At 35.2% G+C, this 16581-nt stretch overlaps 1 long non-coding RNA gene across 1 annotated transcript; it reads right to left on the minus strand.

The window, feature by feature from the left end:
- Positions 1-1670: 1670 nt before the first annotated feature.
- On the minus strand, positions 1671-12160 carry LOC141984224 (uncharacterized). Its single transcript, XR_012638691.1, has 3 exons — positions 12039-12160; positions 11891-11943; positions 1671-1890 (listed from the first exon to the last, which is right to left on the minus strand). It is a non-coding gene; the product is annotated as an uncharacterized LOC141984224 (long non-coding RNA).
- Positions 12161-16581: the final 4421 nt, after the last annotated feature.

Consider the following 16581-nt stretch of genomic DNA (forward strand, 5'->3'; position numbering starts at 1 on the left):
CAGCACCACAGACGTTTGATTTACATTTGTTTTATGTCACTGGGGAAAGCTGGGGGAGAGAGGGAAATGGACTTGAAAATAATTGCTCTCCTTGGCATGGTTTTCTGGAGAGGCCTGTCAGCTAACTTGAAGTTTTCACTTCTCTTCCAGCTCGAGAAGGGAAGGCCGCTGAGTGTAATGGCTTCTATAGTTCTTACATCTGTAGTATGTTACGCCTCACCTGAACAAAAGTGAAAAAGGAAAGCCGTCTAACAGCAGGGCCCATTTACACCAGATAACAGAGAGGCAGAGAGCTGCCTGGGAGTGGAGTGGGGAAAGGTCAGCTATGGCAGAGTGAAGAAGTACGACACATTGTGTAGTTCTATATGTGTCTGTAGCTCTTTATGGTGTAGGCAAGGTGTCAGTCAGTTCAGCTTTCCTTGCACAAGCAAAGCTGGGCAAATCAGCATGTGAAAGGGGCCGGAAGATGTCAGAAAGTGCCTTCATTGAACTAGATGACTTCTTTGTGCCTGTTTGTGGTTCTTGCTGGATCTTCATGTCTGGCTTGATCTCAGCATTAGAGATTTTCTACTCATCTGGTGGGGAGGGGAACAAAAAATCTTACACAGAGCACCAAGTGTCTCAGCCCTGCTCAGTTCCAAAGCCCACCCCCACCCCCACCCCCAAAAGATTTGGATGGTCTTAGGATAACTTGAGGCCACACAGGCTGAAAGGTATGTAGCAATTCATTTATCACTTTGCATATATTAGGGCTGTTCCCATTTGCTGCAGCAATAATTCTTGAAAATTGGTGAGGTGAGTAACAACAATGTTATTTATCCTAAGACCTTGGTACTGAGAAGCAATAAGTGGGGGGCAGTTTCCTTGAAAGCATCTGAGGTGCTGGGAATAAAAATGACAAAGGAAAACCCCAACAAAGCTCTTGAAGAGGGAAACGCATGTTATAAAGTAATAGAAATCTCTTGTTTAATTTCATTGCCTCAAAGGTAATAAAATGCATTTTGTAATGTTTTGTATATAAACAATGGGGAGAAAAGAGAGTGAACATTCCAGATTCAGCTTTTAAAGGCAAATAATAGGAGGTAACAAGAGATTTCCCTTTCCCCCACACCCCTCCCCTCCGAAGGAGGTTACTCTCAAGGTTTGTTGGTATTTAATTTTTGGTTTCTAGGAAAATGCCTGCTTCACCACAGAGTCTGTTTGTTCTCTCTCTCTTTTCCACATTGCTTATCTGAATATATAAGGCTGCCCTTTGCTCAGATTTATGGGTTGGGGCAGTGCTGTGTGTATTTACAGTCTCCTGACCTGAAGACCTAGAGCTGAACAAGAGAAGGAGGAAACCAGGGCCCGTTCCATAAACAGAGACAGATATGAGGGGGAGGTAGGAGGCATTGCTAGCACTTAACATTTTTAACTATTTGGTAAAGCAAAGGAATTAGTGATTAGATTTGAGAAAAAGAAAATTGAAAAACATGGATAACGATTTTGGGAGGAGTAAATTGTGTATATCTGTGTTAGGTTCTGGGTGTTTTCAATACTTGATATCAGGAAAAAAATGACAAGTTATGCAGATGATTGTACAATGCTTTCTGGGACAAAAGGAAATAAGGAGATGAACAAAACTTATAAATCTCAAAAGCATTTCAATCAGAACTGTGCATTCTTTGGGTTAAACAGAAGTATAATTACAGTTTGAGTAGGCAAATAGCCTATATTTATTCAGGTACTAATTGCCTCAGATTAAGTACAAAAATTACTTGATTATATTTCTTTGTTTGTATATATCAGTTGTCTTGTAGGTAGAAATTCAGTTCAGATAGCCTTATATTACAAATGAATCCTGGGAACTACTTGACATCTTGGATGTCAAGCAGCAACAGTGGCAACAACCTAGAAAACAAATAAATAAATTAAATTAAATGCAACATACGTTAGGTCACAATATAAAATAAGTATATCAACATGATGAACAGCTTTGATGAAAATGGTAAACAAAACCACCTTCTCTTCCTCCAGCTTGTTTTACATTGCAATAAACCACGAACTCTATAACCTATCAGAACATGCTGCGATTTTATGCATCATTTCCAACTACTATTTGAACATTTGGTTTTAGAGCAGTCATGCAATATAAGTAATGGGAGTAGGTGGGGAGGGTTGTTTTTAATAAAAAGCACACTTTATTGTATTTAGTTACCTGTGGGTCCAAAACTTCATAGATGACATGATTTCATTGTAGGTTTTATGTTGTTTTTTTAACTCTGAACAAACATTTGCCATGTGTAATGAATCACAGAAGTTAGTTCGGGCTTAGCTGTTTGAGATGGTCTCATCTGATTAGTATGTATTACTAATAATTCATCAGTAAGTATGCAAATTGAAAGTATAATAAAAATACAACTGTATTGTGATAGCAATAATACAAAATTGATCAGATTAAGAGAGTTTTATATTTTTAATTACACATGAACTGCAAGACTCAATGCAAAAAATAATAGATTAGTCTACGACAATGACATAAGAAATTTTGCATTAATAGAAAATGAATGAAAACTGCTTATCTAGGAGACATAGGTGATGACTAGTATGTAGACAGGTAGATAAAATAATATTAAAGTGATTTCTTACTGTGCTATTTTGGGCTATCTTTTACTTTTCCTATTTTAGGATAAAATCATTTTTTCTGTAGAAAGTCATGCTGGAAGTGGATTCAGGCGTGTAAAAAGTGTCTATGAGAATTTTGGGGGGCTACTACAAGGCTGCTAAAAAGCTTTTCTTTATTGGTTCTGCTAATGATATCCATTTGCCAATCAAATCATTTTCTTTTCTGACAAGGTGCAAGTCTGAGCAACAGTATGTTCGGATGTAACCATTTGAAGCAGAGGCCTCGCTCAGTTTGCCAGGAAAAAAAAAAAGGCACCACAAAGAACATTGAGATGAATGGCTCTATTTTATGAGCCATAAAAGTTTTATTCATCTTGACACTGAAACAGGTTTAGGCAGTGAGTTGACACGCCTTAAATAAATAAGTGGAATTAATTCCCTAGCTCTTGAAACAATAGAAGCATGCATGTAGCACTGAGAGCTAGCCCATTGTTTCCTGTTGCTGCTTGATATTGATATTATTTGTGTTTTTCTGTGTGGCTTCCTCAGGGGCCTGGTTGATCCACTTCAAATTCTTCCCGTTTTATTAGAGGTTGAAAAAGGTTCAAGACCTGGTTGTACCACTGCTCCCACCGACAGCTAAGGAACCAGTTTGGCGTCTGGTTTGTCTGTTGTTTTACTGCTGACCTTCAAATCAACTTTAACCCCTGACCCCTGGAGGCATCTATCATGACAAGAGGCTGTTTAACACAAATGGTGCCCATTTATAGGGGAAGAGAGTCAGAAGATTTCCTTTTTATGAAGAATTTGGTTTTTCACCCCTCTTTTCTCAGTCACCACAGGTGAAATCCCTCCTAGCAGCTGGCTTATGAAATAATGTGAGGGGGGTGGCCCTAATGAGCTGAAAGCACCCTCAGCTGGAGATAAATATATGCAAATGAGATGCACAAACAAAGGAGCCTGGACAGAGAAATATCTGCAATTCCAGCAAAATGCTGCCTGCAGCTAGAAGATGAACAGCTTTGATAAAATGGTAACAAAAAGCACCTTTTTATCCTCCAGCTTGTTTTACATTGCAATAGACCATTGTTATTGTAACCCATCGGAGCATGCAGAGGTTTTCTGCACTGTTTCAAAAAACTGTTTAAACATTTGTTTTAAGGCATTCATGAAATCTAATCAATGTGGGGTGGGTATTAATTATTATAATAATATTATTTATTATTATTATTATTTATTTGTCTTAGATCTTAATGTAGTTATTTTACCTGTTGGTCTTTTTTCTTGTGATAATGACAATGTTTTGTGGTAATATTTCATATGAGGTGAGTTTTTCTTCTGTAAAATACAGGTTCTTTTAGATTCTATTGGGAGACAATGCACACTGACAAGTAGAGAAAATCAGCTTTTTGGGGGGGGGGGGGGACGCAGACTCTTGAACATTCACGGAGCAGCACCCAAACAGTCAGCTTTAATGAAGGCAATCAAGTCTGTAAAGCTAATTCAAAGACAGACATGTAACATGCTGATTTTAATAAGCTTTTAAAAGGCAATCTCTAACTTTTAAAAGTCTCCCTTTTTAATTTAATTGGTTTTGGTTCATATATTGCCAGAACAAACACAGCCACTAAAATATATTTTCAATATGTATAAGTAGCCTAATTAGACAATGTTTTAAATTAGTCCTGTATTTTGAGGGGGAAGCTACTTCAGATGAGTTTAAGAAATTGTCCAAGTTTTAGGTCATATCCAAATAACATATTTATCTTCAACTGTATTAAGTCAATAAACTTTAAAACATATTTTTAACTATAGACATCTTTAAAAATAAACCTATCCCTTCATGCACGTACATTTACTTAATAAGTAGATGGGGGAAAAATACAAGACAATATACTGTACCAATACTATTTGAATACTGGCCTTCAAATATAAGTAAATAGATCATTATGAATTTATAAGAAAAGTATAAACATTATAAAGTTTAAATGGGTTAGTTCAGTCTTTTAGTCAACACTTTAACTCCAGTTTTTGTAACTGACAAAAAATAGAGACCCAGAAATATTACTCTTTTATTGTGTTCACTTATACGGCTTTGCCATTTACAGATGTTATACCAGACAAAGTGTCAGATTTCCCAATGTCAAGCAGATTTCCTAATTTTTAGTAGATCTCGCCTGTTGCATTTTAGGGCCAGATTAGGGAGAATTAAACTTAATTTTTGTAGCTATACATGAGAAAAAAATATTTATATATAATTTTATGAACCTAAAATATCATACAAAGTTCTCCTTTAGGAATCAGAGTTGCACCAAGTTCAGAATTTCAAGAGTTAACAGAAACTTGGTTATATTATGAAGGTTTTTTCCTCAAGCCCAGGTTTGAAGCAGCATAATTATGTTCAACTGCTGTTGTTTGGAAAGGGCAAACAGCATCTTAGGCACAGAACAATGAAATTACAGCTGAGATTTAGGTTAGCAAAAGCCGTCTTCTGCAGGCTTTTATGATTCATTATTTCCCATTAAATACAGTATTAGAAGTGTACACCAGATAGCTCATGGTTGCTGCTCTCAGAGCACATTATCTATATTACACAGGTCTGGGGAGCAGAATTAGAAAACTTTGGGGGAATGAGCAATATGTGTTTGCTGATAGAAGTACCATATGGCTCATCTTCCTCAATTGCTTTCATTGCGACTCTGATGCTGGAGAAATTAAAGTTTTATTTGATGTGGCACAGCTTAATGAACTGTCTTCTGTTAGGAAAATTGAATATGTTTCCTGTTATTTGAGCACAGAGCCCTCATGGTTTTGGCTGACGAGGAATGCATTATGTATTGTTTATTTAGCGTTTTAAAAACAAAAACAAGATATTGGAGGTAAAATTGATTACTGCAGGATTACATCATATAATCACATTTTTCTTCTCTCTTTTTTTTAATTTACAGTCCTGCTTATTATTTGAATGACAAGATCATTGTAGATCTCTGATACACAGTAAATGGTATATGTTTTGTCAATAAGCACCATGATTTTTAAAGCTTATGAAATAATATTTAGGAAGAAAATACACTCACATGAATATAAGCATGGTTACGCAACTTCCAGCGGGCCTCTCTGCAAGCTCTGGATGTCTCAACAGTAGGTTTTTGTGTATTGTCATTATTTTAATTGTAAAGGAACCTCCCTGGCTTTTTGTTAACTAGATGACACAGTCAAAAAAAAAAGGGGGGTGGGATATAGACTTTGGTAACAGAAAGTCCCCAATTTTGAATGTCTATGACACATCTGTTGACTATATAACAATGCTGTCAAGAATACACTTAGTTACAACAAGGTTGAAACCGAAGGGGAAGGGGTAGCTATATAAGCTGTACTACAAAGAACACAGCCCAAATTCTCTGCTGGCATAACTCCATTCAGGTCAACTGAGTTACAGCAACAGAGAACTTGGTCCCATGAATTCAGCATGAAAATGTAAACGATGATAGCTGAAACAATGGAAGGAAATTATATTTACAACTTAGTGTATCTATTTTAACAAAGGGATTGAGACACTGGTTCTGTATTAACAACAGTAAATCAAATAATTCTAGGAAATATACAGATACATTTATTTTAATATTGGTCTGGTTTTGTGGGAAGGGAGATATTCTGTACTTCTGAAAATGAAAAGCTGAAACATTCCCAGAGCATTTTATCCTCACAAATTCACCTTTTAATCACTGAAAATATTTTCCATCCCCTTACGCACTTCTCTACCAACAGCTTAAGGATATTGATCTTCAAGGAGAAAAAATGAAGGCAAGGAAAAAAAATTAAAAACTGTTCAGATGAAGCACCTCTTTCCCCTGACACATACGCCATTCTGACAAAAAGGCAATTCGTCTTGTGTACTCTGTGATGTTTTGAGGATTCTGGCATATGTGCCTGTTAAACAAACTCCTCTTGGAATCTAAATACTGTCTGTTAAAAGAGATGCTTCCAATGTGTTTGTAGACCCTGGGCCAAGTCCTGCCGTCCTCACTCAGGCAAAATTCCCATTGACGTCAGGAGGACTTCTGCTTGTGTGAAGACTGTAGGATTTTGCCCTATCAGATTAACAAAACAAAAAAAAACCCACTGGCATGAGACGGGGAGGATATTGTTATTGAAAATGGGGAGTAAAGCAGTGAGGCAATGTCTGCACAAACACTGACTGTAAATATTTTCCATTCTGTATTGCTCCTCAAACAGTTCCCTGTAGTATTTTCATATGATCTCAAAAATAAATAAATTATAGTTGAGGGTGGGTGGGGGTGGCGGGGAATTACATTGCAACCCATGCACAAACCACTAAAACATCATTTTTAGCCAGATATATTTCCTGGAGAAGAAAATGGTACATTTTTATGAAACGCTGTTCCATGACAGGAACCTCCTTTGAGGAACACCATTATGCATTGTTATCAGCATGGCGTAATTTGACTGTTGACAAAGTATCTGTGGCAGTGAGAATGAAAGCAGTTAGAAGTGTGGCGGATTGTAATCAAGAAGATGCTTAGCTGTGCAACACTGCATCTTGAGCAGATTTGAATCAACATTGCCTTGAGGGGACACGCACATACAAAAAAAGTCCATTAATTTTTAGTGGGAAAATTAGAGTGGCACTTGATGAAGTGAAATTTGACATGCGTTAATTGCTCCGCAGCTCTCCTAATTAGAGATTTTCAAATTCTTTTACTGCTGTCAGACTGATGCCACATTGTCTTGCTGGACAAATAGTAAAATTGCAAATTGGTCTTATCAAGAAGTGGTATTTAGGGATACTGGACTTTTTTTGGTTTTGGTGGTATTGTGGCCTACTAGAAAAATACGTTTTATTATACTCCTTCTTAAGAAATAAGAATAAATTTTAGTTGGGCTGGTAAAACCGGTATCCAAAAGGAAAAGGGGTATAAGCTAACATGATGGGGTTTTAAAATTGTTCAATCTTTTCTAAATATATTACTTGTGTAGCTTCTGAGAGATTATTATTTTTATAACGAAATAATTAAACAAATCCAATGATTTTTAATGGACTTTGCATACAGCTTTGTGATGAAACTTGAGATCAGGGAATGGAATTCACATTCCTGTTTACCTTTTCACCAGGCCTAATATATAAAATAGCAAGATGGCGTTGCTCCCCTTCATATCAAAAAGTGATTATAATATTGTACAAAAGTGAGCATTGCGCTGAATCTGAAATGATGATTTTGGCTTCTTTTTTTCTAGTTCCCTCTTCTTCTTCTCTGACCCCCCACTATACCTCCTCCCTTGCTTTAGCCCTTGACCCTCTCTTAATTCATTAACATATTGAATTTTTTCAATTTTCCATTTTCTCGCAATAACAATATTAATGCCAGGGCCAAAGCTTGATTGGAGCTAAATTACTTGTTACCTGCTGGCATTTATTTATATGGCATTGAATTATAAAGCTTTGCTATTGTCATGCCTTGGGCGAATTGTTTATGACACCAGTAATAGGAGTAATTGTTATTGTTGAAATTACCTGTCAGCTACCCATAGCAGTGGCCCTTGTCCCACTGACAAATAGTGACAGGGGAGAGGGATTCTCCACGCGTCCTCCTGATGACTTCTCCTCTGATAATAAGGAGTGCAGGGCCTCTGATAATTTGCCTGTCACTGTTGAGTGCAGCTCAGAGAGAGTTGACCAAATTGTTGTCATTCACTTTGACAAAGACAGCAAAATGCTCTGGTGCAGGAGGAGGATTATCAAAATAAATGAAATCGCTTACACATCCTTTGTTTGGCGTGGGGTTTTTTGGTCAGAAATTGCCTTGCTTTATATGAGAGTTGTAAAATTGGCATACATTTCTTATTCCTATTGCTACTTGTGTTTTCTGGCGGTGGGGGTTCTCACAAAAGGCTGTTGAAATTTGCTTTCTGATTAAGGAATAGACGCAGAGACAATGGTTTGAGACTAAATTCACCTTCACAATTATAAAGAAAAATTACTGATTTTTTTTTTAAGTAAATTGATTTTTTTCTTTAAATTGTTCTCCTCTCTTATTAACTTTTTTAAAAATCTTTTTATAAATATATTTTTACCTAGAAATACTATTTCCACTAGAGAAGGAGCTTCAGTGTCTACTAAGATAAGTTAAATTTGTTTTCAGCCATGGAGGATCCGTTATCACAAGGATCCAGGTATCCAAGGTTCAGGACTCCACTGAAGAGTCAACACTACTTACCAGTTTGCATATTTTAAAAAAAAATGCTGGCATTTTAAAATTCTGTCCCTGAATCCTGTGACTTTATTGACTTGGGTGTGTGGGAAGTGAGGTGGGAAGGAAGTCCATACCTGACAGGCTTTCTGCCAATCAGATCATGCCGTCATGGAGAGATAAACAAGCATTTTCACCTTCACATCACAGTTGTGAGCGCATACTAATGGCAGTGTTCAGTTATAAACACTGTGAGGATGTTCTGAATTTAGTTTCATAGAACACTTTATGTCCTACCACATATAAAAAATCATTAACACTATATCTTTAACTTATTTTATAATAGCAATAATTACTTCCTTATTGGTCTCTACAATCAGGTAATGACCAGCTAGAGCATTAAACACCTTCAGCTTTACCCTGGGCTCTTCACTCCTTTAGCTAGTCGTTATCTGATCAGCACAGCCTCCAAACAAGTCACTATTGCATAATTTTATTGACTTTAACAATGTGGCTTTGTCCACATAAATATCTGCAGATGATAGCATGCTGTGCATCGCTGAGTCATACGTCTATTTACATTGATGCAAGTTCTAATAATAATTTGGTTCAAATCTCATTGCTGAGGTTTAGTGTAGGTGTTGAATAAATCCACTGCATTTGACTAAAACGTGACCATAACACAAATAAAATGTTTCACTCTTAGCCATACTGTGCAAACAAATAATTTAGCAAAGTTATCAGATTCTTTGATCTTTCCATGAAGCAAGTGCAACCAATGTTTTAAAAGCAGACAACCAAATTTAGTAGGGCTTGAATAATTGATTCACCAATGTGACAGTAGATAAAAACTTATGTTTCTAATCATTCCAAACTGTTTCCCCCTAAATGAAGTCTCTTTGTTTGCAGTTAAATGTTCTGAAGATGCCTGCTTAACCAGTTGAAAATCGTGATACTATTAAGAGGTTATCCTTAGTTATAAAAAGACTCCAACACGCCTAGGAATGTGATCTCCTTTGCAGATAATTTTAAAGAATGTGGCATGCTCCTGCTTTGTTTGGGGAGAGTCATATTAGTGATCCCAAGAGGAAAAAAATAACACAGATTTTAAAATGAAGATATTTAAAATGTGTAACATTTCAGTGTTACTGTAACCTAGCATTTTATGTTCATCCTATAAAGCTTAAATTAAGCCTCCTAGGAATGGCTATGTATCTCTTGCTGCTGGCTTTGTCTAAAAACAAAATACACTTTAAATGGAAATGTTACAGTATTAGAGTACACGTTAACACTCAATCATAATTGTCCTCTCTATTTTCTCCCTTCATTTCAAAACATAGGCCCAGGGAAAGGATCATGGATCTTTAACTTCCAGCTCATCTGAAACGTAAACTTTTAGCAAATAGCTGTTGCTTAAATAGCTGAATTTCTAAAGTGACTGGCAGCAAATTCTTTTTTTTTCTCTTGCCCATGTAACGTTTTGAAACACCCATCAGTGTCAAGTGAAACTGCATGAATCGCTGTTGCTATTCTAAATAAGGCAGACCAATGTTAAGAAAAACGTCAAAAAAAATCTCAATGGATTAAAATGACACTTCTGTACCATGTCAGGGCTGATGGCAAACCTTAATGTTTTGCATAATTTCAAAGGCTACTCTTCATAAAACATTCAATACATAAACACATTGTGGGGTTTTGTTTTCAACATTTAAGATCACAATGGATGGCAATCAGCAATATTAATTGTTCTTAAATCCTGTTATTCTTTAAAATGCGTTTTGTGGTTACAGCTGATAAATAAAATCAAACGAAGCCAGGCTGCAGTTTCACGCCAATATGCAATCGAGAAACAAAAAGCCATTTTCCAGTCTCTCGCTCTCTCTCTTTTCTTTTTAGTCACTTACACGTGTTTTCTGAATAAACTGGATTAACTGTATTTAAAACAGGCGATAGAGAGCAGATTTTTATTGCATTAAAACATTATTCAGGGTTTCCACAATCTTATAAATACATTTATGGCTGGATCTAAATTTTCATATTTTTGGCATTTCATAGTTTAAGTAAAATAACCGCATAGCAATAAAAATATGGAATGAGTAATTAATGGAGAAAATATTAAGACAAACAGTATTTTACAATATTTTCTGGCCAAATGTTGAAACCCTGCTGTGATTTTTTTTTTTTTTAGATTTGCTACAGTATTATAAACCTATGATACAGTTACTAATTTAACTGAGATATAGTTTATTACATTAGAATGGAAAAAATACAATGCATGCAGCAAACACAAGCTATATTCAAAAATCATGGCAATATTGTGATCGGAAGACCAAGGTTGATATCAGCTAAATTTCAATGTATTTTTTCAAAAACAGGTACCAAAAAAAAAAGAAAGAAATTAGACAAATTTGCCTCTTAACCTTTAAAGATTTCCTGCTATTCCTGTATGTCCTTTATTACATTAATTTTTTATTTAAATTACACCATTAACTGGATATGAATTTATCAAGAATACATATATTGATTTATAAAACAGTATCATTAATTATTATAATAGCTAGATGTAGCTGATATTACAAAGCCATTTAAAGGTTTTTAATATAACTTGGACATACATAGATAGATAGACATTATGGACAAGACTACAATTTAAACTGGCGACCAGCAGTTAATGAAATCCTTGATTTATATTCTAGTTTACAGATTGATTATTTTGTTGCTTTGTAACATTGTTTATATTATGTCATTTTTCAAAGGATGTCTTTTTTAAAAAAAGCTAAATAAAATATTCAGTCAATTCTCCAAGCAGATTTTGTTTTCTATATTTTAAATGCTGGTGATAATAACTGGAGTACATGAGTTTTTGAGACTTGTCATTGCCACAGTAGAGTTGGTTATCTTGTTGGTAGCTCTGTTTGCATAGGCACAATTTCACATGCTCATATGCTTGAAATAAAAAATGCTCTTTTTCCAATAGCATTATGTTTATTTCATAAAGCATACAATTAACAAAATGCCTTTCTGCCGTAGATATTTTTAGGCTTTTTTTTTTAAGGTGGGGGAGAAATGGGACTTACCCTAATGCTGCAAAGCAGGCAGTCACGGAGAACATTTGTGTTTAAAATGCAATCTGAAGAGAAAAAGAAGAAGAAAAATAAGGAATTATATAAACAAACAACAGTATAACAATTTCAGGTTACTTCTACAATGTTAATTGATTAATACATTGAAAGTATAAATCTTTTCACATTGTTCTTGAGGGGCTATGTCTCTTGACTCTTTATTTATATCATTTATTCTTGTCTGGCAACATATGTTACCGATTTATTATAGTATTTTACTGTTAGCTAGACAAATCTAAGGGCTAGCTGAGAAGGGTAGTTTCATCTGATGAGTTTAACAACAATTGCAGGGCATCCTTTAGGGTGAGCCAATAGGCTCTTTTGAAGCTATAATACTCACTATTAACCATTTTGATGCTGAAATATTTTTATTGCTGAAGTTTGGTCTTTCTACACGTGTGTCTCTTTTTGATTCAAATGTATACAAAACTACATACAAATCATTGTTTGGCCAACATTCACCTAACAAACGGTTTTCTTGTACGTATCTCATACCATTTTGTAAGTTATTGACATATATTAGAAGTTATTTTTTTCAATACCAAGTACTCGGGAAACATATTTTAGTGAACAATCATCAACTAATTCAATACTGCATTACAAATGCAAATAAATATTAATTCATGTTTAAGCACTCAAATTTCTCTAGTATATTTAGTTACTGACAGTCCGAAAGAGAGTTCTTAGACATTTTTCCTACCAAGAATGCACCCTATAAAATATAAATTTTTCAGTGGATACATCAGCAATTAAGAAACTCTTGAGTAAAATAATGATCCATCAGGTTTGTGTTTTGCTTCTACATGTAATGTTTAAATGACTTGTTCTGAAATAAAATGTTGACTTTCCCAGCTTTGTTCTTTATTCATTTTGAATTGAAAGTTACACTAACAGCCTTGTTTCCATAAGGAGAAATGTCTTCTTTCCTGTTCTGATTTTCAAAATGTCAGACTTTAATCATCACAAATAAATTCATTTATTTATAAAAATTGAAATTAGCACCCATACGTTAATAAATAACATTTCAGAGTCTTGGGAGGGAAAAACACTGTCTTCCGACAAAAAGAAATAAGATTGAAAAGTAACTGCTCCAAACTGGTTAACACAACTAGACTACCCTTTTTGATATTCAGATAACAGGGGTTTGACTCAAGCCCAAAATAAGCCTGAAAGTTTTTTCAGTGCTGAAACTCCATCTTGAGTGTCTAGCAGCCAACAGGTTCCCAGTGCCTACCAGTTGTGTGGACATTTTTACTAATAGCATGTTACATCTGTAAATCTCAATCCCTGGTACCCAGAGATTAACTCAGTCCATTATACCTACCTATGTATTCTAGCACCCATGGGATATATAAGATAACCACCGAGATGGGGGCACTGAGTCCCATGTAATACCAAGGAATGAAGGGATGAGGTAAGGACAGACTTGTAACCTTCACTCAGAGTTTCCTTGTTCTTGGGGTTAAGTCAGATCCTTGGTGTTATATAAATCTACTGTAGCTCTTTGTGTTTTAATTTCCTTTGTATCTTTATAGCTCTAGTCTCATTTTCATGAAAGCACATGATTAAAGTAGCTATGAACTAATGGGTAAACAAATGTAAATATGTAGGAATCATAAATAAATCCAACTAAATGCTTTAAAAGGGGATTTTTGACTCAATAGAGCACAGCAACTTTTCTCATGTCATTTGTGGATTCTTGACAAATTATCACACAACATAGTATATTGGCATAGTAAGTGCTGTTTTAGTGGGTTGAGGTCATAAAAAATAGCTGATTTTCAAATGATAATGTTATCAAATTATATTTATTTTTAATCATGAAAATGGCCAAACATTTCCATTATGGATAAAAGTCTTGTAGGAAATTACACACACTGAACATATTATTTGAGTTGTAATAGTAGTGCAAAATCAGCTTTGAAATGGGCACCTTTTTAATGAAATTTCTGTAAATAGTCCATTTTTCCACCAAAAACTTTGTTCATACCCCAGCAGACCTCATGCAATGACTTTTAACTAAAGGGAATCTTTGCAATATAGTTCTAAGTCTCTAAAACCCAGTTCTTACCATGGAAACACTGAGATTCATTTAACTGAAGTGGTACCATTAATACTGCTGTAATCAAGGGATTGAGGTCTTGATTTTATTTTTATTTTCATTTAGGCAAGTGTCAGTAATGTTCTGGATAAATGTCAAAGGCAGTGGTTCAGTTGACTATTAGAACCTTGTGTTGCAATTATTACTTCTATTCAATTCTATATTTAAATATGCTTCTAGCAATCTCATGATTAAACTCCTGGGGTTTTTTGTTTAGGGATTTCTCTCCCTCTCTCTCTCTCTCTCTCGCTCACTTGCTTTCTGTTTTGTCCATCACCTTGGTTTCTTTCCCCTGTTTTGACCTGCACTTTTTCTGGATCAGACACTGGCAGGTTGAGAGGTAATAAGAACCAGATGGACATAGTGCAGAAATTGCCCAAATGGGTATGGGAATGTGGGGAGCTGTCAGGCATGCAGAGAAGCTGGAATTTTTCAGCAATAAAATGGGATTTATCACCACTCTACCACAGTCATTGCCGACAACCGTTTACCTTGACAGAAACCCCATTCCAATAGGCTACTCCGATGCAGATTTTTTTTCCCAAAGAGTGATGATTGGTATTTGTTCTAAGGCTCAAATGGCCTGCACTAAAGGTGAAGCATTAGGCCAAAGTCCTGTATTCCCTACTGAGGCAATGAACCTGCTAAAATAAGTTCCTTCCACAATAGCTGTGTAATTGAAACCAGAAAGTGAGAGAATTTGATAAATTGCTTGACCCTGAAGGAATGTTAAGGTCATAAATTTTCATTGCATTTCCCTCTTTTTTAATTTTTTTAATATATTGATTAATTTAGCATTTGTATCAGAATTTCAACAAGTTTACAGATCATCATCAGCCATTGCCTACTGGGAAAGGATGGGAACTCAACAATTAAAAAGGCCTAGCGGATGCCCACCTTACGTCTTCCCAAGATGGATCAAGGATACAAAGTATTAATGAATGGAAGTTCTCATGTATTGCATCTCAGGAATACACCACATAAACTGCTAACAACCTGGAATGGGAACTTTAGAAAGTGCAATCCATTAAAAAGATTGTAGCAAAGAAATCACACTGTACTTCATGAATGATAAAGTGTAAAAAGGCTTGCAAATCACCTACAATGATCAAACATTCATTTCCACTCTTACCTTTTTTGTTCATGATACCACAGAAGTGACGACAATTGCATTTTATCTGGAAACGATTGTCACTGGTATTATTAAATAAAATATATGTTTTATTTTTTCTTTTCTTTTTTAAATTTTTTTTAACCTCAGTAGGTTACTGTGGAACCTATCAGCAACCTTCTTTGTACCAGCCACCCCCACTAAAAAGAAAAGCTAATATAACAAGCTAAGATAGAAATTTTGATACTGGACTGTACAAAAGAACTATCTTTGCAGTGTAGTAGTTTAATTTTTATAACTGCATTAATTGTATTATAGTAACTGGTCTTTATAATCTTGCTGCTTTCTCCTGGTTTGACTATAACATTTGAGTGGCAGTAATCCCACCATAGCACTTGGATAAAGCATTATACTTTACATAGCCATACATACTTAACCCAACATTCAGCAAGTTAAATAATCATTAGCACAGTAACCCATTGCTATCAAAAATGTATTGGTCCTCTAAATTTTAAATTAATGGTCTGTCTTCCTAGCAGTGTATGTCTGGTTTTTGAAGCACTTCTGCATGAAGTCAGGGACATTTTACCAGTACACATTAGACAGCTTTTCTTATTGGCATTTCAAGATTAAAAAGTCACAGAGGGGAATGGTTGTTGCTGAATTGTTTCATCTCCAGATCTCTGAATTTAAAACAATCTGGTCTGAGTGCTAATTATCAGCCGACATTACAGTGTACATGCTGTAGGTATGTAACGGGGCTGGTGTGCCTTGAAAAGTTTTTTCTTCCAAAACCAAGTAAATGGGATGATATGGGGAGAAAGTTATAAGACGCATTTCGTAAAATGTCAGCTAAAAGAGAGTGAATAATTTATATTTGTACACTCTACTTGCATTTAATTTTTCAAAAAAAAGGAAGTTTACCATCTATCTATCTATCTATCTATCTATCTATCTATCTATCTATCTATCTATCTGTTTCCCCTTTGAGAGTTCCAATTTTTTTATATTGTAACTGTTTATTTTGGGGCCAAAAATCTCCCCCCACCACCACCACCTTTAAATGAAGAAGTAGGCTTTTGGTAATAAAAATTCTTAAAACAATTATTTCTACAGAGAATGAAGAAATCTCAGCTCTGTTTGCAAGTGGAGAGGAAAAGAGATAAAAACTTGGAATATAACCTAAAAATGCAAAGTAAAATGACATATTAAAATGCGAATTTTCATATGTTACTGTATAAATATTTTAATAAAAGTTCTAAAATAATGTGCTCCCTGTCTGCTTTTATAAAAGAGAAACATTATGATGTGCAGGTGATGCAGCTTAGATGTATATTTCTGGCTTGGGTTTTTCACCATTAAAATGTTTCTTCATGCTTCCACTCAGGAATTTTGTTGCAGAGCTGCTTCAAACCAAAAAAGTATAAATCTCAT

Source organism: Natator depressus, chromosome 3 (assembly GCF_965152275.1).
Source record: "Natator depressus isolate rNatDep1 chromosome 3, rNatDep2.hap1, whole genome shotgun sequence".
Classification (NCBI taxonomy): Eukaryota; Metazoa; Chordata; order Testudines; family Cheloniidae; genus Natator; species Natator depressus.